This window comes from Podarcis raffonei, chromosome 9, assembly GCF_027172205.1.
Source record: "Podarcis raffonei isolate rPodRaf1 chromosome 9, rPodRaf1.pri, whole genome shotgun sequence".
In the NCBI taxonomy this organism is placed as follows: domain Eukaryota; kingdom Metazoa; phylum Chordata; class Lepidosauria; order Squamata; family Lacertidae; genus Podarcis; species Podarcis raffonei.
In genome coordinates this window covers 71,699,562-71,727,493 of record NC_070610.1, presented here as the reverse complement: position 1 = coordinate 71,727,493, position 27,932 = coordinate 71,699,562, and the positions used below count along the sequence as shown (strand labels likewise).

The 27,932-nt window shown below is 44.2% G+C and overlaps 1 protein-coding gene across 1 annotated transcript in view; it reads right to left on the bottom strand.

The window, feature by feature from the left end:
* The window catches only part of NPFFR2 (neuropeptide FF receptor 2), a 50,627-nt gene that overhangs the window by 22,176 nt on the left and 519 nt on the right, over positions 1 to 27,932 (bottom strand). The window lies entirely within an intron of this gene.

Sequence of the window (27,932 nt, the reverse complement as noted above, 5' to 3'; positions counted from 1 at the left end):
AGCTATTCCACCTGGCTTTCAATTTGAACTTAGCCTGATCTTTTATTCCCCTTCCTTCCCTCCCCCTCCCCTTTTTATGAAGATTACCCGCTCTGGGATCCCACAGCTAATTCTCCCCTGGTCTCCTCGCTGGCCCAAATAGGACTAATTTATCCAGCCGGCCCTGGTGATCATCTAATGTTTATTGGATGGTTTTTCCCCCTAAATTGATTTTTGAATTCTGAATTTATTGTTATTCATGTTTTATACTGTATTATATGCTGTTTACTGTTGCACCAATTAAGTGTTTTAAATTTGTTGTTAGCCGCCCTGAGCCCAGTTTTCTGAACTGGGAAGGGCGGGGTATAAATAAAAATTATTATTATTATTATTATTATTATTATTATTATTATTATGGAGCTGAGCGGCTCTCCTCCCAGAGGAGAGAGATGAGAACTATTGCATTAAGCCTCAGATGCTCAGAGAGCAGCAAGGAACCCTGTGGCTTTTCAAGTGTTTCCAAGAAACACTACAGCAGCTGGAGGAGACCGTACTATTGTTAAGTGCTTTGAAGTCAACATGCCTCCCCATTGTTCTTCAGGCAAGGAAGAAGTTCAGGGGTCCTCAGCACAGCAGAAAAACAACATACTTGTAAGTGGAATGCTTGCTGAATCAGATGAAAGCTACCTTAGATGAGGTTACAGCATTTCTCAATCCAGCTCAATATGATCTGCACTGACAGGGGTCTCAAGATGTGGTCTTTCACATCAGCTGCTGCTCACTCCCTCTTTTGAAACCAGAGGAAACCAGGGACTCCACCACTAAGTCACAGCCCTTGCCCATTCATAATTCTGGAAACTTCCTCCCTGCCTCTATTTATTTGGTTAGCTATGGACAAACTTGGTCCCACTCAACTGTATCTGGCAAAAGAACCCATGAAGTGGCACCATGTATACCAAAAAACCCCTGCCTGCGATCATCTGTTATCTTTCTTGAATTCATTTCCCATTGAAACCAATGGGACTTAAGTCATGGCCAACATGCTCTGTTGATTTCAATGGGAAATAAGGCCAAGATACTTAACTCTAGGTGGACGTGGGTGGCGCTGTGGTCTAAACCACTGAGCCTAGGGCTTGTGGATCAGAAGGTTCGTGGTTCAAATCCCCACGATGGGGTGAGCTCCCTTGCTCGGTCCCAGCTCCTGCCAACCTAGCAGTTCAAAAGCACGTCAAAGTGCAAGTAGATAAATAGGTACCGCTCCGGCGGGAAGGTAAATGGCGTTTCCATGCGCTGCTCTGGTTCGCCAGAAGCAGCTTAGTCATGCTGGCCACACGACAGAAAAACTGTCTGTGGACAAACGTCGGCTCCCTCGACCAATAAAGCAAAATGAACGCCGCAAGCCCAGAGTCATTTCTGACTGGGCTTAACTGTCAGGAGTCCTTTACCTTTTTACTTAACTCTAGATCCAACCAAATGAGTGTAAGCAATATCCAATGGAGATCTTTTGGGCAGAAGCCTTTCCTGCTCTTCCACAGATATGGCCCAGCACACCCTTACATTTTTGCTCTTACTGATATCAGATCTATTGATTGCAGTGAGACCAGGGTGTCAGAGGTTTCTGCAGAAGTCTGAAGTGGGGAAATGGGACATCAAATCTCCATCTTCAATGTCAGAAAGATTTGATAAATCCTGCGGCGCTTGGGATGCCCTCCCTATGGCCATGGGAGTGCAGTCTAAAAAAATCACAATATACTTCTAAAATTTCATTTAAAGTGTATTATCAATTGAATACAATTTTGCCAGCGGATAGCTCAGTTGGTTAGAGCATGGTGCTGATAACGCCAAGGTTGTGGGTTTGATCTCCATATGGGATAGCTGCATAGGATCACAGAATCATAGAACTGTAGAGTTGGAAGGGACCCCGAGGGTCATCTAGTCCAACCCCCCGCAATGCAGAAATCTTAGCTGAAGCATCCATGACAGATGGCCATCCAACCTCTGCTTTGAAACCTCCAAGAACCCACCTCCTCTCTGCATTGCAGGAAGTTGGTCTACTTCCAGTATAAAATAACTGGCAGTGATCTACATATGGACATTTGAGGGGGGACCTTTTTTTAGGCGGGGAGGTCAAAGAAACGGAAAAAGAACATCCATTAGACGCGAGGGAGGGACCGAGGGGGCGGAGACTTTCAGCCCAATGTTTTTTTTTCATCCACTGATCGGGAGGGATCACGAAATCGACCGCAATCGACTGGGAGCATCCAGAGATCTACCTGTCAATCCTGATAGACCAGTTGGACATCCCTGGTCTAGATGATCCTCAGCGTCCCTAACTCCTCTACAGTTCTATGATTCTATTGCTTTATACTTGAAATATCATCTTGCCCCTTATATATCCAGTCAGCCGATGTGTTCTGCAGCTGAGGGCCTCCTAAACATGGCATCTTATCAGGAGGTCACTTCTGCACTGCATTGGACATTTAACACTGTGGCACCAACCTACCCTTTCAAATTCTCTCCCCATGAATATTAGACAGGCACCGTCTCTGTTCTCTTCTTGGTGTCTTCTGAAGACCCTCCTCTTGCAACAAACTTTTTAAGTAGAGATATTTTCCTAAATTGCTTCTATGTTCGAACTGTTTTGAGATGCTCTTGTTGTTTATTGCTTGTGGGTTTGCCACCTTGGGCTCCTTTAATAAACTTTTTTTTAAAAGAGGTAGGGTGGGATATAAATTTAATAAAGAAATAAAATGTATTTAAGATGAAAACAGCTTGAAAGTATTCAACCTGCATCTCTAGTGCTACATTGCTACACATTTATCATTTTACTAAAAACATCCAAGTAAAACTGTCCATGTAGAACTCCTAACAGTTTGTAAACAAATGACAGCCTCAACTACCAGACTTTTTTTTTTTGACTGCCAATTTCTTTTCAAGCTGGCTGGTTTTCCTCAGCAGCACAAAAATTAGAGGTGTATGTGTGATGAATCCAAGGTGAGTCAAACCATCTGTCTTTCAAGAGCCAGGCATAAATTCACTAGATACTCAAATACATCAAAATTGTTGCTCCTTCCACAGGTCTCCAGTTTTCTTAATTAATCCACATTTTCTAGTCCTCTGGAAAGTCGTTATTTGGTGTCATTCCCAGAATTTTGAAGGCTACAGTCTTCTTCTCCCAGGAGCCAAAGAAGCAACAAGGAGGAAATCACTTGTATAGGAACTGCAACACTCTGATTGGGTCAAATGGTGAGAAGACTTATTCTCAGTGGCTTAAAATCTCCCCTATACAGCCTAGGACCCTCAGATCTATGGGACCGCCTCTCCTGCTATGTCCCATGGAGGACCTTAAGGTCTGCAGATAATAACACCCTGAAGATCCCAGGCCCCAGGGAGATTAGACTGGCCTTGACCAGAGCCAGGGCCTTTTTGGCCCTGGTGGAATGCCCTTTCACAAGATACCAGGGCCCTGCGGGATTTGACATCTTTCTGCAGGGCCTGCAAAATGAAGCTGCTCCACCAGGCCTTTGGTTGGCCTTTGGTTGGGGTTCAGTCTGATTTGGTTGGGGTTCAGTTCTTTTCTTTCTGTATAAGAACAAGCATTAAGGAGGCCTCCTAGCCTGCTCACAGGTCCTTTATAAGACCAGTGGTAACAGCTGGCCCTGGAGAATATGAACCACTCTCAATTTTACCTGTAGACTTCCATCTGTCCAAATTATAATTTGCTCTGAACTAATTTTAAGATATATTTTAATTAATTGATTGCCTGTTTTTATGTTCTTATGTTCTTTGTACACTATGTTAGTTTTATGATGTTAGCTGCCCTGAGCCCAGCTCCGGCCGGAGTGGGTGGGGTACAAATAAAAATTTATTATTATTATTTTGAACACCTGAAGAAAAGGGCGGCCATCAACCTGTGCCCTGTATTTTCCCCTAGACAACTCAACCTAACCAAAGCTGCTGGTGGATTTCACCTGGGTTTTTGTTCTTTTATAACAGAAGCTTGTCTTATGTTTTCAGGGGTTGATAGAAAAGTGGCAGAGAAATGTTCAGAGAAAGAGACAGGCCGGCACGTCTCTGCTCTGAGATCCAAGCAGAGCCACCAATTTTTGTTTCATGGCAACAGCCACCCATCAGCAGATTCCATGCTGAGAACAACGAAATTTGTAGCTTGTATATATTAGTGGCAAACTGCTTGTCTCTCCCCCCCCCCCAGTTTAGGATAAGCTTATTGAGCTGCTGTGAGCTACATACAGTACCAAGCCTGCAACCAGTTATTAGCCACACTGTCCAGAGCCTATTTTTACAAGAACTGAGCTAAAATGTTCACTGGCTTCTCTACAGGAGTTGAGCACATTTCAGGGATATGTTGCTCTCTTTTTAGGGTAGGGGTGCAAGCAGGGGGAACCCACAAACAGGATAGAAGCACAAGAACCCTCTCCCCTCCTGTGATTTGAAGCAACTGGTGTTCAGAAGCATTTATTATTTCCCATTGTGGAGCATAGCCACACTCCTCACGGATTTGTCTAGCCTTCTTTTAAAACTACAGTGGTACCTCGGATTACATACGCTTCAGGTTACAGACGCTACAGGTTACAGACTCCGCTAACCCAGAAATAATACCTCGGGTTAATAACTTTGCTTCAGGATGAGAACAGAAATTGTGCGGCGGCAGCACGAGGCCCCATTAGCTAAAGTGGTGCTTCAGGTTAAGAACAGTTTCAGGCTAAGAATGGATCTCCGGAACGAATTAAGTACTTAATCCGAGGTACCACTGTATCTGGCTTGGCAGCCATCACCGGCAATCTACAGATTATTTCTTTTTCGAGATTCTATAAATAAGATCCAGGACCCTCCTGAATTATACAGCACAGATCATCATGAGCCTTGCTAAGCTACATGAGGAGTTAGCTGACTGAGTCTACCTTATCTTCTTCTTCTTTGGCGATCACTCGTAGCCGAGTAACATTGTCTTCCATAAACACGGTATTAACAATGAGTCCATTAGTCACTGTGGAGGCCGGGCGGGAGTTGATCACAGTGTGGATTTGCCAGGCATGCCTTCCTCTTAGCACATTTCTCCCTTGCGTTCTGAGTTCGAGTGTCTTCAAAGTCCATGACACCTTTGGTAAAGGCTGTTCTCCAACTGGAACGCTTGCAGGCCAGTGTTTCCCAGTTGTCAGTGTTTATACTACATTTTTTTTTTAGATTTGCCTTGAGAGAGTCTTTAAACCTCTTTTGTTGACCACCAGCATTACACTTTCCATTTTAAAGTTCGGAATAGAGTCGTTGCTTTGGAAGACGATCATCAGGCATCCATACAACATGACCGGTCCAATGAAGTTAATGTTGAAGAACCATTGCTTCAACCCTGGTGATCTTTGCTTCATCCAGTACACTGATATTAATTCACCTGTCTTCCCAAGTGATGTGTAAGATTTCTACCTTATACCACAGGATAAACCATAAAATGCTGTCTTCTGCTGCAGAGGATACAGCAAGGCAGGCAACTTTAAAGTTGAACATTCATTTTTAAGCACATCCTGTAGAAACCTACCTTAGGCAACAGAGCTTTCTCCTTTCCCTTTTTGCACTGCCATTCTCCCCCAACTAGCTTTATATGACATCTACTAATTATAACATAGACATACATCCCCAACAGAGAGAACTGAAGCTTGCTTCGGCGTTGAGGTGGCTCTAAGGGCTTCAAGAAGACAAACAGTGATGTGTCTTGTGCTGATTTTTCTAATTAAAAAAGGCTACTTTTGTGCAGCGTATGTTCCCATGTTTCAGTAGTGATTCAACTCATTTTACGGCAAAATTCAAGGCCACTGTTCCTTCTTTGCTTATCACTGAAAACATTTGACAATGTTATTTGTAGTTAGTCTCCATACAATTTTAGCTAATTAACAGGGCTGAAGCAGCCAACAGATAAGTCACTTTGATATTTTTTTTAAGGCATCCAAGTAGTGTCAGCAGCCAGCCAGAGAAGCCAACAGGTAATTTGTTCTGAACAATTTGAAAGGGAATATATTATTTAAAAAAATAAATAGCAGTGCAGTTCCTTTCACTGAATGGGTAACCAAGAAATATTCATTTTGGGAATGGCTGGCTGGCTAATTAGATAGAGAAAATAAGTAAGAGGCAACTGAAGTATGCTATGGGCAGTATCCATTAGCACAAGGATGTCCCATTAGAGCAAGGATTTAGATTTGTTGCAATGGAACTTCCTCCCCTTTTCCCTCCCATACATAATTCACACCTTCCCTAAGTCTGTTTCAGAGTTGGGAGAACCCCCCAGAACAGATTTAGGGGATAAATAAATAAATAAATAAATAAATTATACTCTTCCCATCTGGGCTGCTCCCAACAGATAACCTCACTTCTCGCAGGAAGGGAACCGCCAGAAGGTCCTCGGAGCTGGACCTCGGAGCTGAACAGTGGGGGTGGAGACGCTCCTGGGTGAGGCCGTTTAGGGTTTTAAAGGTCAACACCAACACTTTGAATTGTGCTCGGAAATGTACTGGGAGCCAATGTAGGTCTTTCAGGACCAGCCACCCCCAGTCACCAGTCTAGCTGCCGCATTCTGGATTAGCTGCAGTTTCCAGGTCCCCTTCAAAGATAGCCCCATGTAGAGCACGTTGCAGTACTCCAAGCAGGAGATAACCAGAACATGCACCACTCTGGCGAGACAGTCTGTGGGCAAGTAGGGTCTCAACCTGCGTACCAGATGGAGCTCGTAGGCAGTTGCCCTGGACACAGAATTACCATATTTTTCGCTCTATAGGACGCACTTTTTCCCCTTCAAAAATGAAGGGGAAATGTGTGTGCGTCCTATGGAGCGAAGACGCCATAGCCCCGCCGCGCTCTCCCGGCTGGAGAGGTAACGTGCGGCTATGGCAGGAGCCTCCATAGGTGCGCGTCACCTCTCCAACCGGGAGAGCGCGGCGGGGCTAAAGCAGCCCCCCGCGACCCTCTCCCGGCTGGAGAGGTGACGCGCGCCTATGGCAGGAGCCTCTCTGCTGCGCCTTTCCGCTGCTCCCTGACCTGCTCTTTGGGGCTGGTGGTGGGCTTCCCCCCGCCAGCCCCAAAGAGCAGGTCGAAAGGAACCTGAAGCCTGGAGAGCGAGAGGGGTTGGTGCGCACCGACCCCTCTCGCTCTCCAGGCTTCCAAGGTAGCCGCCTGAACGCACCTTAAACGCACCTTGTTTTAGAGCGGGAAAACAAGAGGGGGGAAATTCTCCCACTCTCTGTGCAGCGCCTCCTGCCGCTTCACTGAAGGGGCGCTGGGCAGAGAGTGGAAGAATTTTTTTCCCTTGTTCTCCCCCCTCTAAAACAAGGTGCGTCCTATTGTCCGGTGCGTCCTATGGTGCGAAAAATACGGTAATATGTAAGAGAATGAGAGGGGCAGAAAGCTCCATTGCACAAGGGTAAATTCTTGCACACACACGCGCACACACACACACACACACACACAAATTTAGCACTATTCTGAATAAATGCCTATGTTTTGTCTTATATTGTGAACCTGCTACCTCACTGATACAGGTCACCAGTGTTAGAAACTCAGATATATAAGCTAGGTGCCAAATTGCTTCTTGAACCAGCATCCCAGGTGCCGAAACAGAATGTCTAGTTGCCATTTTGGGGCCAAACAGCTCAAAAGCCGTATTTTTCAATATGACTTTTTTGTTCCTGAAATTCATTCTGATTGTGCAGATAAAATATCATGGCTGGAATTCTACAGGATGTGTTGCTAGTGTGTGAAAACAGTCACGATCCAAGGATCTCCAGGCTTGCACCTCCAGATGGTGGAGATATCAGGCACCATCCTGGGGCCTGGGCATCTTCACTAGGTCACAAGTGGCCGATAGCCAGGTGCTTACATTGCATACGGGAGCATCTCGCCTCCCTCCAGGCAGAAGCTTCCCGGGCGTAGGGAGGGAATTGCAATGGTCTGATGGGTCCATAGCTCTCTCACCACCTTCCCAAAATGCACCCAGCTTAGGGAAGGAGGCAGGAGGGCCTCAACATCCTATCAGAGCCCTGACACCTCCTTCCCAAAGCCCAGGAATCCCATGAAAAGTTTCACCACATGCCACTGCAATCAGAGCTCTTATGTTCTGAGTGGCAAGCCATTGCACAAAAGAATAGTAGCTCTGAAAGGGTTTTTTTAAATACAATTTTTATTATCATTCATTCCCATCTGCTGCTCCACCTGTCTTGATTCCAGATGGCTTTATCTTCTGGTTGCCCTTTGATCTTTAAATATCTGCTGAGCTCTGGAGGCTGCAGGCCAGGTTAAAAAAGGTCTAGGATTTCCTGCCCACTGAATGCATAATGGCTTTCTAAGGGCCTGGGACCACGCGGAAGAACAAATGAGCACTTAAATTGCAACGGACCAAACCGTTTGACTCCCTGGCTGGGCCCTTGTGTCTTCTTCTTTTTTTTTTTAACTTCTTTTTATTAAGTTTCATGTAAGTAACCAAAAAGAAAAACAACTTCACAGTTACAAAGAAAAAAAAGAGAAAAATACAAAACAAATATCTAAACATAACATAAGTATTATCCATTTCCGTTACCATTCTTTGTCTTCGCATTTATCTCTTCATATCTTAAGAACTTAAATCATTCTTCTACACTCTATTGACCTCCATCCCTCCCGCTTTCAGGCTTCTTAATATACATAATTTATTTTCCCCGCAGTTAATAATTGTTAATAGTTTGCACGTCGTAGGATTTATATCAGATCTGCTATAGTTTTTAGACTTCTGTAATTCCCTTCAATGTATATCATAAATTTGTTCCAGTCATTAATAAACTTTGTATTTTTTTGGTTTCTGATTTTTTGAGTCATTTTTGCAAGTTCAACAAATTCAAATAGTTTTGTTTGCCACTCTCTAATTGATGGGATATCTTGATTTTTCCAATTTTGGGCAATTAATAATCTGGCGGCGGCTGTGGCATACTGAAATAATGTCTTATCTTCATTTTTAACTTCATCCCCAATTATCCCTAGTAGGAATGCTTCCGGTCTTTTAGGGAATGTATATTTAAATATTTTTTTTAACTCATTATAAATATGTTCCCAATATTTCTTCATTTCTTCGCATGTCCACCACATGTGGAAAAAGTTGCCTTCTTTAACCTTACACTTCCAGCAGTTCTTATTCCCAATTTTGTACATTTTCCCCAACTTTGCTGGGGTAATGTACCACCTGTACATCATCTTTTCTAAATTTTCCCTGAGTGTTACACATGCTGTAAATTTCATTCCACTAGTCCATAATTTCAGCCATTTGTCATACTCTATATTATACCCCAGATCCATTTGGGCCCTTGTGTCTTCTTGGTCGCTGAAAGTCAGTGAAAAAAAATGTGCCAGAGGCTTTGAATCTGTTTCCCACTAAATGAAAATAGTTTTTCATTTAGTGAGAACACAAAGCACATTGACTTTTGTGGTTGGTACAGGAACAAAGGATTTCCATTTTGTGATTAGTCGAGTCAGTGGCAAAGGATTCAATGATCTAAGCCAGCCCATGTTTCTGTTCCGTGAATGGCTTGTCATTTTTCATAGATGCTACTAATAAGAATAATAATTTATATGCCACCCATCTGACTGGGTTTCCCCAGCCACTCTGCATGGCTTCCAAACACGTTAAAACAGTAAGACATCAAACATTAAAAACTTCCCTATACAGGGTTCACTTCAGATGTCTTCTAAATGTTCTCATCTCCTTGACATCTGATGGGAGAGTGTTCTACAGGGTGGGCAGGACTACCGAGAAGGCCCTCTGCATGGTCCCTGTAGCCTCACTTCTCACAGAGAGGGAACTGCTAGGAGGCCCTCGGAGCTGGATCTCAGTGTCTGGGCTGGATGATAGGGGTGGCAATGCTCCTTCAGGTCCACAGAGCCAAAGCTGTTTAGGGCTTTAAAGGTTAGCACCAACACTTTGAATTGTGCTCAGAAGCATACTGAGAGCCAATGTAAGTTCTTTAGGACCAGTGTTACATGGTCTTGGCACTGCCTTGTCTGAGTCTAACTCATTACCAGATCTGTCACCTGGGAACATAACAGCACCAGACAAGCAATTTGTGACAACTCAGGTCCAAATGCAACATGATCTGAAGCCTCTTGACTATTGCATTGCATTTATTGGCCGCCAAGGCATCCAAGGCCATTTACAATTTCAAAATGCTAACACAAACAAATGGTCCTGCCAGGCCAACCCATGGTCTCTTCAGTGACTCCCACCTTTCCTCAGGACAGAGGGGTCTCAAGAAGCCCTAGCCGGAGGTGGGAGAGAGGCAGGGATGTAGTGTAGGGGGACTGTCGGGGCGATGGTCCCAGGCACATTTTTCTGGGGTGGCACGGTATTTACATCACCTTCCCTGATCAGATCTCAGCCTTGCCAAGCAGCACAGGGCTGGCTCAGGGAGAATGGCATGAGAAGGACGCAACAGTTATGTGCCCTTTGATCGCAGCCCCTTGAGGGTGGGACTGGGATTGAAGGAAGCATGGTATACTTCTCACACAGCCCTCCCCAAGATGCAGGGCCCTGTGCTGCTTTCCGAGGCTGGGATCATTCCAGCTTCATTTAATTGAATTGAAATACTTTATTGTCACTTGCACAACTTGTATACAGTGAGATTACACGAGGGCGCCCCCCCATTCTGCTCTCTTAGTCTTAATTCCCCTCGTTTACTGACGCACACCCACCAAACCCAAAAGTCAGTTGCCCTGTTGCTATCTTTTCATTCAGCAGCCTAACAGCCCACGGATAGAAGCTGTTCTTTACCCTGTTGGTGCGACTAATCATGCTTCTATATCTTCTGCCCGAGGGCAGGAGATCAAGGAAGTGCTGGCCAGGGTGTGAATCATCCCTGAGAATTTTCCTCACTCTCCTGAGGCAATGTTCTTCGGCTATTTCATCCAGGGGATTCATGGGACAGCCCATAATATCTTGTGCTGTATTCACCACCCTCTGTAGGCACTTCTTATCAGTTGATGTCAAACTAGCGTACCACACAGTGATGCAGTATGAAAGGACACTTTCTATTGTTGACCGGCCCTCCATGCCATGTGCCCTGACCCCCAGCATGCGTGCGCATCCCTGGGCGCCATGAAAACATGCTCTGCTGCTGGAGAGAGAATGCCCCAATACTTCTCTTGGACAACTGATGGCTCTGTGGTCTCTGGCTGGGGCTTCTGTTTTCGCTCAGGGCACACAGATCTTTCTCAGCACAGTCGTACCTCGGAAGTCAAACGCCTTGCGAGTCGAACATTTTGCCTTCCGAACACCACAAACCCGGAAGTGCGCATTGCAGTTTGCGAACGTTCTTTGGAACCTGAATGGCCGATGCGACTTCTGGGGCTTCCGATTGGCTGCAGGAGCTTCCTGCAGCCAATTGGAAGCCGCACCTTGGTTTCTGAACGTTTTGGAAATTGAATGGACTTCTGGAACGGATTCCATTCGACTTCTGAGGTACAACTGTAGTGGCCAGTGAGATGGATGGGATGGGGCACCATCACTCTTCCAGCTTTCCAATCAGGGGCAGGGGAGGGCCATAGGGAGCTTGGTCCAGCCTGGTGCATCTGTAGTGGGATGCATTTGGCTACTGGGGAGCTCAAAGGAAATGCAACAGGAGGCTGTGTGGAGGAACAGTCCCTGAAACCACAGCAGAATGGGATGCAGTGGGGGAAAGAGCAGTTGTAAACAGTTCTACACCGCCAAAAGCAGAACAAAAAAGAAATTCAGTTTTTCGCAGCAGTTGCCCACCGACATAATTCCTTTCACAGTGGAAAATCAAGCCTGAAGAAGATTTGGATCAAAACTAGCCAGCTTTTGTATTATTTTCTGTAAACAAGTTTCTGAAGCCAAAAGAAATATCCAACTTTTAGTATTTCTGCTATGTGTTTATTTGTAAGCGCACACGTTGTTCACAGACAAGCAGCTAGACAGATTGATGCTGCGTTTTTTAAACCTAGCACAATTTCCAAAAAGCAAACAGCGTATGCTTGCAGCCTCTCAGATAGACATCTCATTCACTGGCTACAACCCAAACAATTTCTCTCCGGCCTCACAAAATGGAAAGCGAGCAACTGTCTCAGCTCCCATCCTCTGCCCACTGGCTAGTAGACTACAGCCATCGACCAAAAACAAAACATCTTCTAGCTCTTAGTGATGGCAGTGTGCTGAACATTTCTCCCACTTTTTTTAACCCTTCCCCTTCCATTGATGAGAAATAAATTGCATTAAAAATTGTGAAGAGGGAAAAATGTTGGTGATATTCTCATGAGTAGGCAGCTACACAGGCTTCTGTCTCACTAACATTACTTTTGAGGTAGCTGAGATGTGTTTGCAAGTGTCCTTTCCTTGATTCTACAAACAATCTTGCAAAGCGCAGCCTTCCTAGGTGCCTATGTTGCAATTGAAATCCAGGAGCTGCCGCTGGGCTTTTGCAGAGGTGCAGGCAGCTAGGGAGGCTGCAAATTAAGGGAGGAAAGGTTTACTGTAAAGAAAAAAAGTACATGCATTTTTAGAATAATTTAACCCTTGCAATGGCATAGTAAGCTCAAAGCCCCACACCCAACAAAATTCTCAAGTGCCATGAGAATGAGGCAGAAGAAAATGGAGAAATCTTTTGTAGGCGAAGAAAACTTTTGAGAAATTGGAGGATGGGGTTTTGGCACAGGACTAAGTGGTTCCCGTGGAGGAAAAATATTCAGCCATCAGTTAACAAAAGCCTAGAGAAAAGGGCACTTGGATTAATAGCAATATTAGCACCCTAGACCACATTCACATCGTACATTCAAAGCACTATGGTACTACTTTAAATAGTCATTTAAAGTCCCCCAAAATTCTGAGAATTGTAGTTTGTTAAGGGAGATGAGACTCACAAAGCTACAATTCCCAGAGCTCTCAGTGTAGAGATTGATAATTAAACCCAGTACCTTTCTTCTAGAAAAAGAGGTGCCATTACTCACTGTGAAGTTGCTACAGTAAGTAACAGTTTTAACCAGTGTTTTTCTTCTTCTTCTAAAAAAAAAAAAAAGATGCCCGTACTGCATACCCTTTAGTACCCCCAGAAAAAAGCACTGATTAAACCACTCTGGGAACTATGGCTCTGCAGTGGGAATAGGGGATCTCCTAACAAATCTCAGCACCTTTAACAAACTACAGCTCCCAGAATTCTTTGGGGGAACCCATGACTGTTATGTATGGTATGACTATGGCCCTACCCTGCAATCCTTAGGTGCAACGCTGTACTTTGTTCCTTTGGAGGAAGGTGTGAGGTTTAAATCTAATAAATGGTACATAAATGATAAAAACCAGGTGGAAGGTGTTGCCATTTTGTATTATTTAGCACTACTGACTGATGAAGCTTGCTGCAAAACCTGGATAATATCCGGAGAACAAGTCTCTATTTGGCTCCATTTGACTATTTGTACCATTTTCACTGTGGGAGCGGTGAGGAGTTGTTTTCCCGCAACCGTGCATACATATATCGCTTAGCGCTTCCAGCAAATGACTATTTGAAGAACGCTTTTTCGCAACCGCTCCTACATAAGTGGCTTTGTGCTTCCAGTGAACGACTATTTGAAGAACGATATGTTTGCTCCAGTCGTGTAATGTAATACAGTGGACGCTCGGGTTGCGAACGTGATCCATGCGGAAGGCACGTTCGCAACCCGCAGCATTCGCAACCTGTGACCCGCGCGTCTGCACATGCGCAGATCGCTATTCGGCGCTTCTGTGCATGTGCAAGTGCTGAAACCTGGAAGTCACTCATTCCAGTACTTCCGGGTTCGGTGCGGTGCGCAGCCTGAAATTGCGCAACCTGAAGCACCTGTAACCTGAGGTATGACTGTACTTACTGCATACACAACCGGTATAGTAAAAAGAGAGGCATTAGTTCATTCTATGTTTATTAGTCTCTCCAGGATTGGTTATGCACATTGCACTTTAGTTTGCTTATTGTTTAGAAGGTTTATGAGTTTATATATCTATTCTAGTAAAATTGTCCTTTTTATTCATAGGCCAGTTTTGGGTGTTGTTGGTTCGTTGTATAATAATTGTCATTACACCTGATACTTTTTGTGTATATTAAAGGTAAAAGGTAAAGGTACCCCTGCCCATACGGTGCAGTCTTGACAGACTCTGGGGTTGTGCGCCCATCTCACTCAAGAGGCCGGGGGCCAGCGCTGTCCGAAGACACTTCCGGGTCACGTGGCCAGCATGACATCACTGCTCTGGCGAGCCAGAGCCGCACACGGAAACGCCGTTTACCTTCCCGCTAGTAAGCGGTCCCTATTTATCTACTTGCACCCGGGGGTGCTTTCGAACTGCTAGGTTGGCAGGCGCTGGGACCAAACAACAGGAGCGCACCCCGCCGCGGGGATTCGAACCGCCGACCTTTCGATCAGCAAGCCCTAGGCGCTGAGGCTTTAACCCACAGCGCCACCCACGTCCCTAATTGTGTATATTATGTTTCATTAAAATAGACATAATTTTCATGTGAAAATACCCGGGAACGGAAGTAACTTTATAATGGGCACTTTTAAATGGGGACCAGCATTCTCTACTGGTGCCACTCAGGTGGAAGGTATTTTTTTTCCAAGGTTTTCATGCAGATATTTCCAAAAAACATCAGCTTCACAGAAAAGTGTGTGCCCAAACGAGGGGAAAGCTAAGAATGTGCTTGATGTGTGCTCTCATTGTATTGTGAGAAAAGTCAGTAATATAGGTTAGCATTACAACTGTACAAGAAAATTATAGGATACAGCGTACCATTACATATTTTCTATATTTCATAAAGTCATTTGCCAAAGGACTCATAAAAACTAATAATGTGGAAAATATTAGTTGGCCAACATTCATGACTTTTGCTTCTAAGTGGAAATTTACGGCTAAGAAAGTTATCAGCGCTACATTGGAACAAGTTGGAATTAATTAAACCCATGTTAAGATTTAATTAAAATTAAGAGAGACAAGGTAATCTAATTTTGTCAAAGAAAAACACATCTCCATTTATTTCATGTTGATTTAATGATATGAAACTAGGCCAAGCACTATATTCCAATCTGTTGATTTGCTTTCCACTTTGCTGTTTTCAGATAACAACCCTTTTTAAAAATGGCATTATCACAAATTGTTATCAGAATATTCTGACAGCTAAATTAACACACACACAGAGAGAGAGAGAGAGAGAGAGAGAGAGAGAGAGAGAGAGAGAGAGAGAGAGTGGTACCTCGGGTTAAAAACGCAATTCGTTCTGGAGGTCCGTTCTTAACCTGAAACTGTTCTTAATCTGAGGGACCACTTTAGCTAATGGGGCCTCCCGCTGCCGCCGCACCGCCAGAGCACAATTTCTGTTCCCTTCCTGAAGCAAAGTTCTTAACCCGAGGTACTATTTCTGGGTTAGCGGAGTCTGTAACCTGAAGCGTCTGTAACCTGAAGCATCTGTAACCCAAGGTACCACTGTGTGTGTGTGTGTGTGTGCGCGCACACACACACATATATATATATATGCCAGAAGACTGATCATGTTGTTGTTGTTGTTTAGTCATTTGGTCATGTCCGACTCTTCATGACCCCATGGACCAGAGCACGCCAGGCACTGATCATAACTAGTGCTGAAACAAGAAGAGATGCCATGTGTGCATCAAAATTTGATATTCATTTCTTATAAAACTCGAAGCCATGAAGCACACATGGGCAGAATAATCATTGCAGATTTTCAGATGAAAAACACAAAACAACCTTTTTTTCTGGTGAGGGAGGGGTGGAAGTCAAAGTTTTGAATTTATTTACAAATCCCAGTGTATCTGGACTTCTTTGGGCTGGGGAAGGACAAATTAGTCTATTTATAGCCTGCATCACTTTTGCATGTTTTTGCCACAAGAAAGTAAAAGCATAAGAGGAGGTGGCTGGATCAGGCCAATGGTCAATCTAGACCGGCATCCTTTTCTCATGGTGGCTGCCCAAAGGTCTGTGGGAATCAGCTTCAGTGGGGTGTCTCATCTAGGTGCCATGAGGGAAATCTTAGTGTCCCACACCAGCTGCACCTTTGTCCCGAAACCTGCCCCAGACTGCCCAAAGAACACCTGGGACAAAGACATCTCGGGGGGAAAGTTAAGATAGACACAGGAAGGTTCGTTGAATGATAAGAAGCTGCCTTAAACCATGTCTATGCTGGCTGGCTGGCTGGCAGGGTCTCTGTAAGGTTTCAGACATCTCTTGTAAGGTAAAAGGTAAAGGAGCCCTGGATGGTTAAGTCCAGTCAAAGGCAACTATGGGGTTGCGGCGCTCATCTTGCTTTCAGGCCAAGGGAGCCAGCGTTTGTCCACAGACAGCTTTCCAGGTCATGTGGCCGGCAGGACTAAACCGCTTCTGGCACAACGGGACACCGTGAAGGAAGCCAGAGTGCACGGAAACGCCGTTTACCTTCCTGCCGCAGTGGTACCTATTTATCTACTTGCACTGGTGTGCTTTCGAACTGCTAGGTTGGCAGCAGCTGGGACAGAGCAATGGAAGTGCACCCCGTCATAGGGATTTGTTTTTTTAAAAATAATAATAATAATATTTATTAAAGTTTAAAAATACAACAAAACAGAAAAAAGAAGTAACAACAACCAAAATCAAGAAAAACAAAAACAATCAAACAACAGAGAAGAAAAAACAAGAAAATAGAATAAACCTTATTAACATAACTTCATTAGCTTGATTAGCTTGTTTCTTTGACCTCCTCTCGCCTCCCTTTTTTGTATTCTGCTTCAATTAATTATTTCAGCAAATTCTTTCCATCTTTCCCAAATTGTTAACCAATAATTTATCTTAACCTAGTATACTTTTACTTTCCCTCATTTCCTTCAACAGTCTATTTAACTTAACTCCTTTATAGTATTTATACAAAAGTCACATAGTTTCTTTCCAGACTCCTTCTAAACTTCCTCAATTTTGCTATATTTTTGTAAATAAGCCTTAAATTTCTTCCAATCTTCTTCCACCAACTCTTCTTCCTGGTCCCGGATTCTGCCCGTCATTTCGGCCATTTCCATAAAGTCCATCACCTTCATCTGCCACTCTTCCCAGGTAGGTAGATCTTGTGTCTTCCAATATTTTGCAATCAATATTCTTGCTGCTGTTGTGGCATACATAAAGAAAGTTCTATCCTTTTTTGGCACCAATTGGCCGACCATGCCCAAGAGGAAGTCCTCTGGTTTCTTCAGAAAGGTATATTTAAATACCTTTTTTATTTCATTATAGATCATTTCCCAGAAGGTCTTGATCTTTGGGCATGTCCACCAAAGGTGAAAGAATGTACCTTCAGACTCTTTACATTTCCAACATTTATTATCGGGCAAATGATAGATTTTTGCAAGCTTGACTGGGGTCATGTACCACCTATACATCATTTTCATAATATTCTCTCTTAAGGCATTACATGCCGTAAATTTCATACCTGTGGTCCATAACTGTTCCCAGTCAGCCATCATGATATTATGTCCAACATCTTGTGCCCATTTAATCATGGCTGATTTCACAGTTTCATCCTGAGTATTCCATTTCAACAGCAAGTTATACATTTTTGACAAATTCTTACTTTTGGAACCTAACAACAATGTTTCCAATTTTGATTTTTCCACCTGAAATCCAATATTCTTATCCGAATTGTATGCCTCCATTATTTGATAATAATGGAGCCAATCACGCACTTTGCTTTTTAATTTTTCAAAACTCTGTAGTTTCAACCTATCTCCCTCTTGTTCCAAAATTTCCCAATATTTTGGCCATTTAACCTCCATATTGAGCTTTTTCTGAGCTTTCACTTCCATTGGAGACAACCACCTTGTGGTTTTATTTTCAAGCAAATCCTTATACCTTGTCCATACATTAAACAAAGATTTCCTGACAATATGATTTTTAAATGTTTTGTGCGCTTTGACCTTGTCATACCACAGATATGCATGCCATCCAAATATGTTGTTAAAACCTTCTAAGTCCAACACATCAGTGTTTTCAAGAAGCAGCCATTCTCTCAACCAGCAAAAAGAGGCTGATTCATAATAAAGTTTAAAGTCTGGCAGGACAAATCCCCCTCTTTCTTTAGCATCTGTTAATATCTTAAATTTTATTCGAGGCTTCTTGCCCTGCCAGACAAATCTTGATATATCTCTCTGCCACTTCTTGAAACAATCCATTTTATCTATAATTTGCAATGCTTGAAACAGAAACAACATTCTAGGCAGTACATTCATTTTTATAGCAACAATTCGGCCCAGCAGTGATAACTTCAGATTTGACCAAATTTCTAGATCTTTTTTCACCTCCATCCAACATTTTTCATAATTATCTTTAAATAAATTCACATTTTTTGCTGTCATATTAACCCCTAAATACTTCACTTTTTTAACCAATGTTAATCCTGTCTCCTTCTGGAACCTCTCTTTCTCAATCTCTGTTAGGTTTTTCTCAAGGACCTTAGTTTTCATTTTGTTCAGCTTAAAACCTGCTACCTGACCAAATTCTTGGATTAATTCTAATACTCTTAGTACTAGGCTCTGCGTCATGGGGATTTGAACTGCCGACCTGCTGATCGGCAAGCCCAAGAGGCTCAGTGGTTTAGACCACAGCACCACCCGCGTCACCTGTACTACCTGGAGATGCCAGTGGCTGAACCTAGAACCTTCTGCATGCAAGGAAGATGTTGTACTACTGAGCTATTTTTCTATTATTATTATTATTATTATTATTATTATTATTATTATACCTGCCCATCTGAATGGGTTGCCTCAGCCACTCTAGGAGGCTTCCATAACATACAGAAACATAATAAAACATCAAACATTAAAAAGTTCCCTGTACAGGGCTGCCTTCAGACATCGTCTAAAAGTTGTGCAGTTCTTTATCTCCTTGACATCTGATGGGAGGAAATTCCACAGGGTGGGTGCCACCACTGAGAAGGCCCTCTGCCTGGTTCCCTATAACCTCACTTCACGCAGTGAGGGAACTGCCAGAAGGCCCTTCTCCACTAAGATATGGAAAAGAGACAGCACGTTAGCCTAGGACAGGGTTTCTCAAACTTGGGTCTCCAACTCCCTTCATCCATAGATACCAGGACCAGTGATCGGGAACGACAGGAATCGTAGCCCCAAAACACCTGGAGACCAAAGTTTGGGAAACGCCGGCTAAGGATGTGCAAAGCAGGCTGTGGCACACATCTTTGTGAGCTTTCCGCCCCTCAGAATTTGCCGCCTGAGGCAGCTGGCTCACTCTGCTTCATGATAGGAGCAGCCCTGCCCTTCCTGAGCCAGCACTTTCCGTACCCAAAAATCCAACAACTGCATCTAGAATGGGAAGGAGTCAGCAGAGTCAGCCAACGTGTAGGGGAGGATGAAAGACCATTTAAGCATCCTCTGTTGGCTTCACATAAGGGAGACGATGGAGACGGCGGGGCAGCACAGCAGCAGCTTTTAGCACAAACACCTAAGCAAGGAAGGGAACAGAGAAGACCCAAAAGCCAGAGACTGAAAAGCCAGGAGCTTCCCTCCTTTGCCGTAAATAGGAGAGTCATCCACTCACTGAAAGGTTAGCAGCAGTGCAGGAAATGAATTTAGTTGGTATCACAGCTGGTGAGGGAAGGGGAAAACCTCTCTTCTTCGCATGCTGCATTTCCAATTAAAATTCCCCCCCCCCTCCGTGCCTGTTATTAACATTTTTTTGAAAGAAAGAAAGAAAGATTGACACAGTTTCTACTAATGTCACATTTAATGGCATCTGAAGCATGGCCCTCTGTAAGGCAGAGAAATTTGGTGAGGTTTGCATTTTAATTCACACATCCCAAACGTAAACACGAACCACAATGTGCCCTCCATCTGGCAAGATTGGCTTTCGCACTAGATCTCCAAATCAGACATAGTAGCAGCTAACAATCATATCTTTGTAAGCATGTGGCGAGAAGACTGTAATGCACTCTTATGTGGCGCTGCCATGGTGAGTACCATCAACAGGCTGCGATTATGTAAGAGTGGGATAGAGATGGACCACTTAGCCCAAGGCTACAACATTTCCACAAGCTGCTGATTATTTTATAGGCTCCTGCCACTCTGATGGCACTGGCTATAGAGAGAGCCCTCCAAAACACATCATGATAATTTATATCGGGCTTCTTCCGCCCCAAGTAGGGCACCCGGAACAGCTTAAAAGCCGTATTTCAAACCGGAGAACAATATTAAAGCAATAGATATCTTGAAGAAAAACCACTTGATAGGTCAAGCCAGATCCAGCAGCAACTCTAGCTACACACAAGCTCAGCAGCCGTAGGTCAAGAAACCAGAAACATGACCATAAAAGAGAGAAATTGCTTAAAGAAAGCCATCCTGAAATACCTCCTGCTTGTGCAAGCTGATGGATCTCCTAAGGGGCAGTAAGTTCCTCAGTCTAGGCACTGCCAGTGTTTTAAAATTAGGTAACCACCAAGCATGTTTTGTGACTCCAATTGCGACCATGTTGAGATCTCTGAATGACAGGTTGGTGACTGACAACGCCATCTGACTGGCCCCTCCAGCTTTCTAAAACAGACAAGGAAAGTGCTTATTTATTGCACATCACTCCTTTTTCTTCAAGGAGTGCATGGTTCTCCACTTCCTCAGTTAATCCCTACTATGACTCTGTGGGGTGGCTTAAGAGGCTGTAATTGGCCCAAAGTCACCCAGTGAGCGTCATGACTGAGTGGGGACTTGAACCCTGATCTCCCAGGTCCTAGTCCAACACTCTAACCACTACACCACTCTGACTTCCTCAAGTCCTTCTGCTTCGGGGCAGCTCTATAAATTAAGTAGCTAAATAAATACGGGGAAAGCAAAATGTCACTTACAGAAGAATCTGAAGTATTTTCCTTGAAGATTGAATTTGTTTTATTCTGGATTGTTTTATTTGATGTTTTAATGTGCTGTAAAACTGCTTGATTTATCAGCTATTTTAAAATAAGGCTGCATTTTAAATTGCATTTTAACCTGTATTTTAAATTGTGCCCCCCCCCTCTTTTCCCCCTATTATGTTTTTACTGTGATATTATTGGTGTTAACTGCCCTGAGCCTGGCTCTGGCCTGGGAGGGCAGGGTATAAATAAAATTTATTATTATTATTATTATTAAGATTTTTTTTCTTTAAAAAAACGAATAGAAGTAATAAGAATAAATCACATGGGCGGGGGAGGTGCCTAAATATTCCACTGTGGCAACCGTAACCTAGGTTTAAGGTGCCATTTGGAGGTTAGTTTATACAGTGGAACCTCGGTTCCCAAACACCTCTGTTGTTGTACATTTCAGTTCTTGAACTCCGAAAACCTGGAAGTAAACGTTTTTCGAACGTTTATCGGAACCCAAACGTGCGATGCAGCTTCTTCTGAGTGCAAGAAGCTCTTGCAACCAAAGGGAAGCCGCACCTTGGTTTTCAAACGTTTCGGAAGCCGAATGGGCTTCTGGAACGGATTTCGTCCAAGAACATCTGAGTTTCTAACACTGGGCACTGCTACCAAGAAAGCCCAGACTCACCTCATTGTCTTCCTCACCTCACAGTCATGAAACAAGTCTCTTCTAAACACCAGGGTTCTCTGGGTGTTTAAGCAGTAGAAGACAGATTTTCAGTTACTGGGGAGAATCATTAACTAAAGACATCTTCTAATGCAGGGATAGAGAAACTCAGACCCAGGGCCTGAATGTGAATAGCCTCCAAGTGTCCTGGTTTTCTAGGGACAGTCCTGGAATTACAAAGGCACCCCGGCTTCTGCTTTGATCCCAGAATGTCTCTAGTTCCCTTGCCAGTGCAGCCCTGGAAGAGGATGAGCCGGCGCTTGTTCTGAGTGCCTGTAGTGGCTGCTGCAAAGGAACTTCCCATTGCCTCTCCATGACCGCTGCTGCCAGCCTCCTTCTTTGGGCATTATACTGGTACCTCGGGTTACATACGCTTCAGGTTACATATGCTTCAGGTTACAGACCCCGCTAACCCAGAAATAGTACCTCGGGTTAAGAACTCTGCTTCAGGATGAGAACAGAAATTGTGCTCCAGCGGCGCGGCAGTAGCAGGAGGCACCATTAGCTAAGCTGGTGCTTCAGATTAAGAAAAGTTTCAGGTTAAGAACGGACCTCCGGAACGAATTAAGTACTTAACCCGAGGTACCACTGTAAAGGCTTTTCTCAGGATGCGGAGGGTGTGTGTGGTGTGGTGTGTTGTGGTGTGATGGGTTGTGGTGGTGGTGGCACACGCCCTTCTTCTGGTAGGAAATGCTTTGCTGGACAGGGGGAAATAGGGGGTTGAGGAGGGTCAGTTGTGGGACGGAGGGAGATCTCCTGCAGGGTGGCGGCAGAAACACAGATGCCGAGGGGGCAGCATACCCTCCAACATTCCTCAGATGAAAATGTCCCTATTTTCATGTGAGAAATGTTGGACGGTATGGATGTGACCCTATGTAGTACTGTTGCCATATTTCTAGAAGTAAGATTCAAGACACAAACCTTGTTGAGGAAATGAAACTCAATGTTGTTGAGCAATAAACCTCAAGATCCCAGACATTTTGCAGATTTCCCGAAATGGGTGGTTAATTCCCAAACGTCTCTGGGAAATTCCATATGGAAGACCTTTCCTACAAGCCTCCCTGCAGCAGCTCTTGACCCACTAGTGCTACCCTGAAACTGGTTTTCAGGGACATACTGTCTCCAACAGGTCTTAGCTTAGCTGACTAGAGCATGGTGCTGATAATGCCAAGTTTGCAGGATTGACCCCATATGGGACAGCTGCATATTCCTGCACTGCAGGGGGTTGCACTACATGACCCTCAAGGCTCCTTCCAACTTTCCAATTCTATAATTATAATAATGCAGCGCTTTTTTCTTTTAAAAAAAAAATGTTTAGCGGTATAGTGGTATCTTGGTTTGCGACCACTTTGGATTACAACCGTTTTGGATTAGAACCATGTCAAACCCAGAAGTGTGTGTCCCTTTTTTTTAGATTACAACCCATTTTTCTGGGATTACAACCCCCCCCCCTTTTTTTTGAGGCCCCATTGGCAAAAGCATGTCTTGGGTTACAACCTGTTTTGGTTTACAACCGGACCTCCGGAACAGATTATGGTTGTAAACCAAGGCACCACTGTACTCTCATTTCCCCATCATTACTTCCCATCAATGAGGCCAAACTCAGATTCACAAAATGTTTAGGGGAATGCATCGCCTTGCGTCGTCCCCCCCCCCCGAAAATAGCATTGATTCTGTGCATAAAATGCATTACAGTGGATGCTCGGGTTGCGAACGTGATCCGTGCGGGAGGCACGTTCACAATCCACAGCGTTTGTAACCCGTGTCTGCACAATTCGGCGCTTCTGTGCATGCACAAAGCGCAATTTAGCACTTCTGCGCATGCACGACTGCCGAAATCCAGAAGTATCCCATTGCGGTACTTCCAGGTTTCGGTGGTCCGCAACCCGAAAAAACGCAACCTGAAGCGTCTGTAACCCGAGGTATGACTGTAATAGCCTTATGCTCCATGGGTTTGCTTAATTCTCTTTTGAAGCCATCCCACTTCTGGTAGGAGCAAATTCCATGGATTTAACTATGTGCTGTGTGAAGGACGACTTTCTTTTGTCCATACGGAAGCCTCCAGCATTCAATTTCATTGAATGCCCCCAAATTCTAGCATGATGAGAGAGGGAGAAAAACCTCTCCCCAGCTCTATGTCCTGGGCACACACTGCTGGCATTTGAGGGCAAAGTGCCAAAAGTGCCCATCCAGACATGCCAAGATGATGGTGAACAAGCACATCAGCTTGCCCCTGCAATGGAGGGGGGTCGGTGCCGCATGATGTGTGCACATGCTGCACAACGTGTTGATGTCACTCACACATGCCGTGCGATGTGCTGACGCATCGTGGGCAGATGCTGCAGAATTTTGAGGGGGCCCAGCCCGCTCTTTGAAAACTGGGCCCCCTAGATGGTGCCCTTGATGGCGATAAAATGTATTACCTGCCCTTCAGGTGTCAGGTGAGGAAAAGAAAGTCAGAAGTGTCACCCAAGCAGAAAGACATTTGTGTTTCCTTCCCATAAAAGAAAAAGGAAAGCATTTCTTTCCTTATGTATAAAGTAACAAAACACAGAGGTGCAAAACAACAACAGCAGCAACAGCAGCAGCAACAAAACAAATGCAGAAAGGAAAGAAGGAGGCAGGTTGTCTGGAACTACAAGCTCAAAGAATGAGGCTTAAAAGTTCTCACACAAAGGGTCCAAAAGAAGGCAAACTCCAAGCTGAAAGATGGAAGTGGCCAAATCAGCCTACTTCCTGCTGTGTGGATTTTCTACTTATAGGTAGGGAGCTTTTCCACAAAGGAGCCATACAGAATATAATACAATACTATTACATTCAGCATGAGGTTCTAGGCTCTTATGCAGGGTGTGTGTTTCCTTTCAGAAAAATGAGGCACGGCAGAGACCGTGGTGTCTTTGAGATATCTAGTTTATTTACACATATATACAAAGCAACCCATTGCTCTCAAATGTTGTTCTTGTTCTCTCTCTAGCTCACGGCTTACTAACTGCCTTTCTAAAACACTCTCTCTGAAAACATATGCACTTTTCAGGCTAGACTGCTCAGACAAATGAAAACCCAGCTAAATCTCTCAAGCACAGAGCAACTCTGGTTATAAATGAAGGAAATGTCTTATTTGCATTGAAAACATTAACTCTGTCCTAATGGAAATGTGCACAAACTCGTTTTCTAAGAGACAGGCTTCGGAATCTGATTGCCTGACATTTTACATAGGAATCTCTTCTACACCAAGTCAGTTCAGTGGCCCATCTAGCTTAGTAGCACTGTCTAAAATGAGCAACTGATCTTTCAGACCACAGGTGGAGATATCTAGCTTAATGCATTGAGTGCTGGAATGCAAAACAAATTTTCTGGATAGAGAAGAAAGCAACAGGGAATGGGACACAGGAACATTGAATTGGGGTTCAAAAGGACCTTAACAAATTGGAAAACTGGGTCCAACCTAACAAAAAAATAATTTCAATAGGGGCAAATGTAAGGTTTTGCACTTAGGTTGGAAAAACTAGCTGCACAAATATAAGATGGGGGGAACACCTGGCTTGCCAGTAGTGCATGTGATAAGGATCTCGGGATCTTAGCAGGTCACTAGCGTAACATGAGTCAACAGTGTGATGCGCAGCAGCCAAAAAAGCTAATGCTATTCTAGGCTGCATCAGCAGAAGTATAGAGTCCCAAGGTAAGTAAAAGTCCCGCTCTATTTTACCTTGAGTAATGTGCCCAGCTTTGGGAGCCACAATTTAAGAAGGATATTGACAAAGTGGGATGTGTGCAGAGGAGGGTGATCAAGATGACCAAGGGTCAGGAAAACAAGCCTTATGAGGAACAGTTGAAGGACTTGATGTGTTTAGCCTGGGTAAGAAGAGACTGAGAAATGATATGATAGCCATCTTCAGATATCTAAAGGGCTGTCGCAAGGAAAAGAGAGCAAGATTGTTTTCTCCTGCTCCAGAGGGTAGGACTCGAACCAATGGCTTCAAGTCACAAGAAAGGAGGTTCCAACTAAACATCAGGAAGAACTTTCTGAGAGCTGTGTGACAGTGGAAGGGACTCCCATGAGAGTGGTCGACTCTTCTCCCTGGAGGTTTTTAAGCAGAGGTTGGGTGGCCATCTATCATGGATGATCTAGTTGAGATTCCTTCATTGCAGGGGTTGGATGAGATGGCCCTCAGTATCTTTGCCATCTCCACTGTTCTATGATTCTACGCCAAGTGAGACCATCAGTCCATCTATCTCAATATTGTCTACACTGGCTGGCAATTGAACTCCAGGATTTCAGACAGGGTTCTGTCCCACTCCTGCCTGTAGACACCAGGAATTGAACATGGGACCTTCTACAGATGCTCTATCAATGAGCTACAGCTCTGTCAGTTGCCCTTTACCCAATCAGGCCATTGGTCTCTCCAGCTCAGTATTGTCAGAACTGACAGCCAGCATCTCACCAAGGTTTCAGGAAGGAAACATTCTCAATCCTGCCTGAAGATGCCAGAATTAAATGCGGGAATGAAGCTTCTCCACCACTGAGCTACAGCCCTTCTTCAATCTTAGGCATGTCTACGCCAGTTTTCTCCCTAGAATATTGCGGCACAAACTTGCGAACACCACATCTCTTTACCCAAAACAGTTGCTCAGAAGCTCACACACCACACAGCTAACCGAGGTTCAGGCAGCAGAGGTTTTTTTGCTTCACCTAAAACAGATTTTTCTCGATTTCCAACCACCTTCAGTGGACATGTTTTCAGTACAAAACAAAATCAAGCGAGATCTTTCGAACAGCAAATGTCCCCATAAAAACAGGTCCCATTACTGAGAGAGAAGCATCTTTGAAAGGAAAGGCTATTTCACACCCTTATGGTGTGAGTTGCCTGTGTACATCGATTCTGATTCATTCTGTTTTTCAGGCTCACTTCTTCTCACCCCTGCCTTTCCTTTCCTCCTCAGCCTCTTTGTTTTCTCCACACCTGAAATTCAGTTTGTAGGCTCCTTGGGGCAGAGACCCACCTTCATTCTTACGTTGCTTTTTAAAGAACCTCATAAAATGATGGTGCCATAATCATATGCAGTGGCAACTGGCAATGGCTAGGGAGATTTGCGGACAGAGTTAAGGGGATTTTCAGATGCATCAGGAATATTGTCAGCCTACGATCAATGCTAATGTGGTTATTCAGTACCTCCTTCCCCAAGAAGGGGTCCTGCGCCTGCAACACAAAAGTGGAAAGGCTTTGGCCCACCAGGTGTTGCTGAACTGCAACTCCCATCAGCCCTACCTAGTATGACCAATGGGCAGGGATATTGGGAGCTGTAGTTCAGCATCATCTGAAGGACCAAATGTTTCTAAAGATGCACATAGGTCCCACCAAACACCTGTGGGACTTTCATCCAAGTAAAATGGGAAGGTTGGAGAAAAGTGCTCATCCATGCGGAGTATGGAAATATCTTTTCCACCTCCTGGTCCTCATCCTACTTAGGCAGGAGCCCTTTTTTTTTTCCAGAAGCAGTTTTGTCCCATTGAACACAACTGGTTAAACCCAATGAACTATGAGGTTTCACCAACTCATGGATCCTAGCCTTGCAAAGGGTCTCCTTCATCCTAATTGGAAATCACTGCTCGAGGCTGTACTGGAAGTGTTCAACACCTCAATCAGCATTTGACACCTTCTTGCCTCCTGTAAGACCTCCCTCCACCGAGTCAGGTTTATTTCCTCTGTGTTCTTTTGAGCACACAATTTTATTGACTGTTGTAGTGCCATTGTAGCCTCCCTGTATGCCCTCAAAACATAGGGGAATGATAATCTCATCCATCTTGATTTGAAAGTTTATAACTCCTAGAGTTCTGGGTGTGGCCTACTCCCATGTAAACAGGAGGTAAGGCTGTCAAAGCAAGCCAGGGCTTATCTAGTATGTTAGGGGGGAAGACTGTTATTTTATCTAATTCCATTGTTGCTTTATCATGTTTTGACTATCCCCATTGAGATTTTTTAATTTTTATTTTGTAAGCGCTTAAGAGGTGTAGGGTGTTTGGGGAAGTGTGAATGCCTGAAATGAAATAGAACAACCCCATCCATCCTCAGTGCCCGACCTCTCAGCACGGAGTCTCTGGAAATCATAAAATAAAATAATAATAATAATAATAATAAAGTAATGCTTTGGTGCATGCACAGAATTCCCTTCCCGCTAGCCACAGCCATTCACAACAGGCGTCTGGGATAGCTCAGTCGGTACAGCAGGAGCCCCAAGCTGGGCAAACATTCCTGCATTGCAGGAAGTTGGACAACACGACCCCCGTGGTCCCGTCCAACTCTGCAATTCTATGATGCGGGAGCCTGGACAAGAGGAAACGTTTAGATAAGCGTTACAAG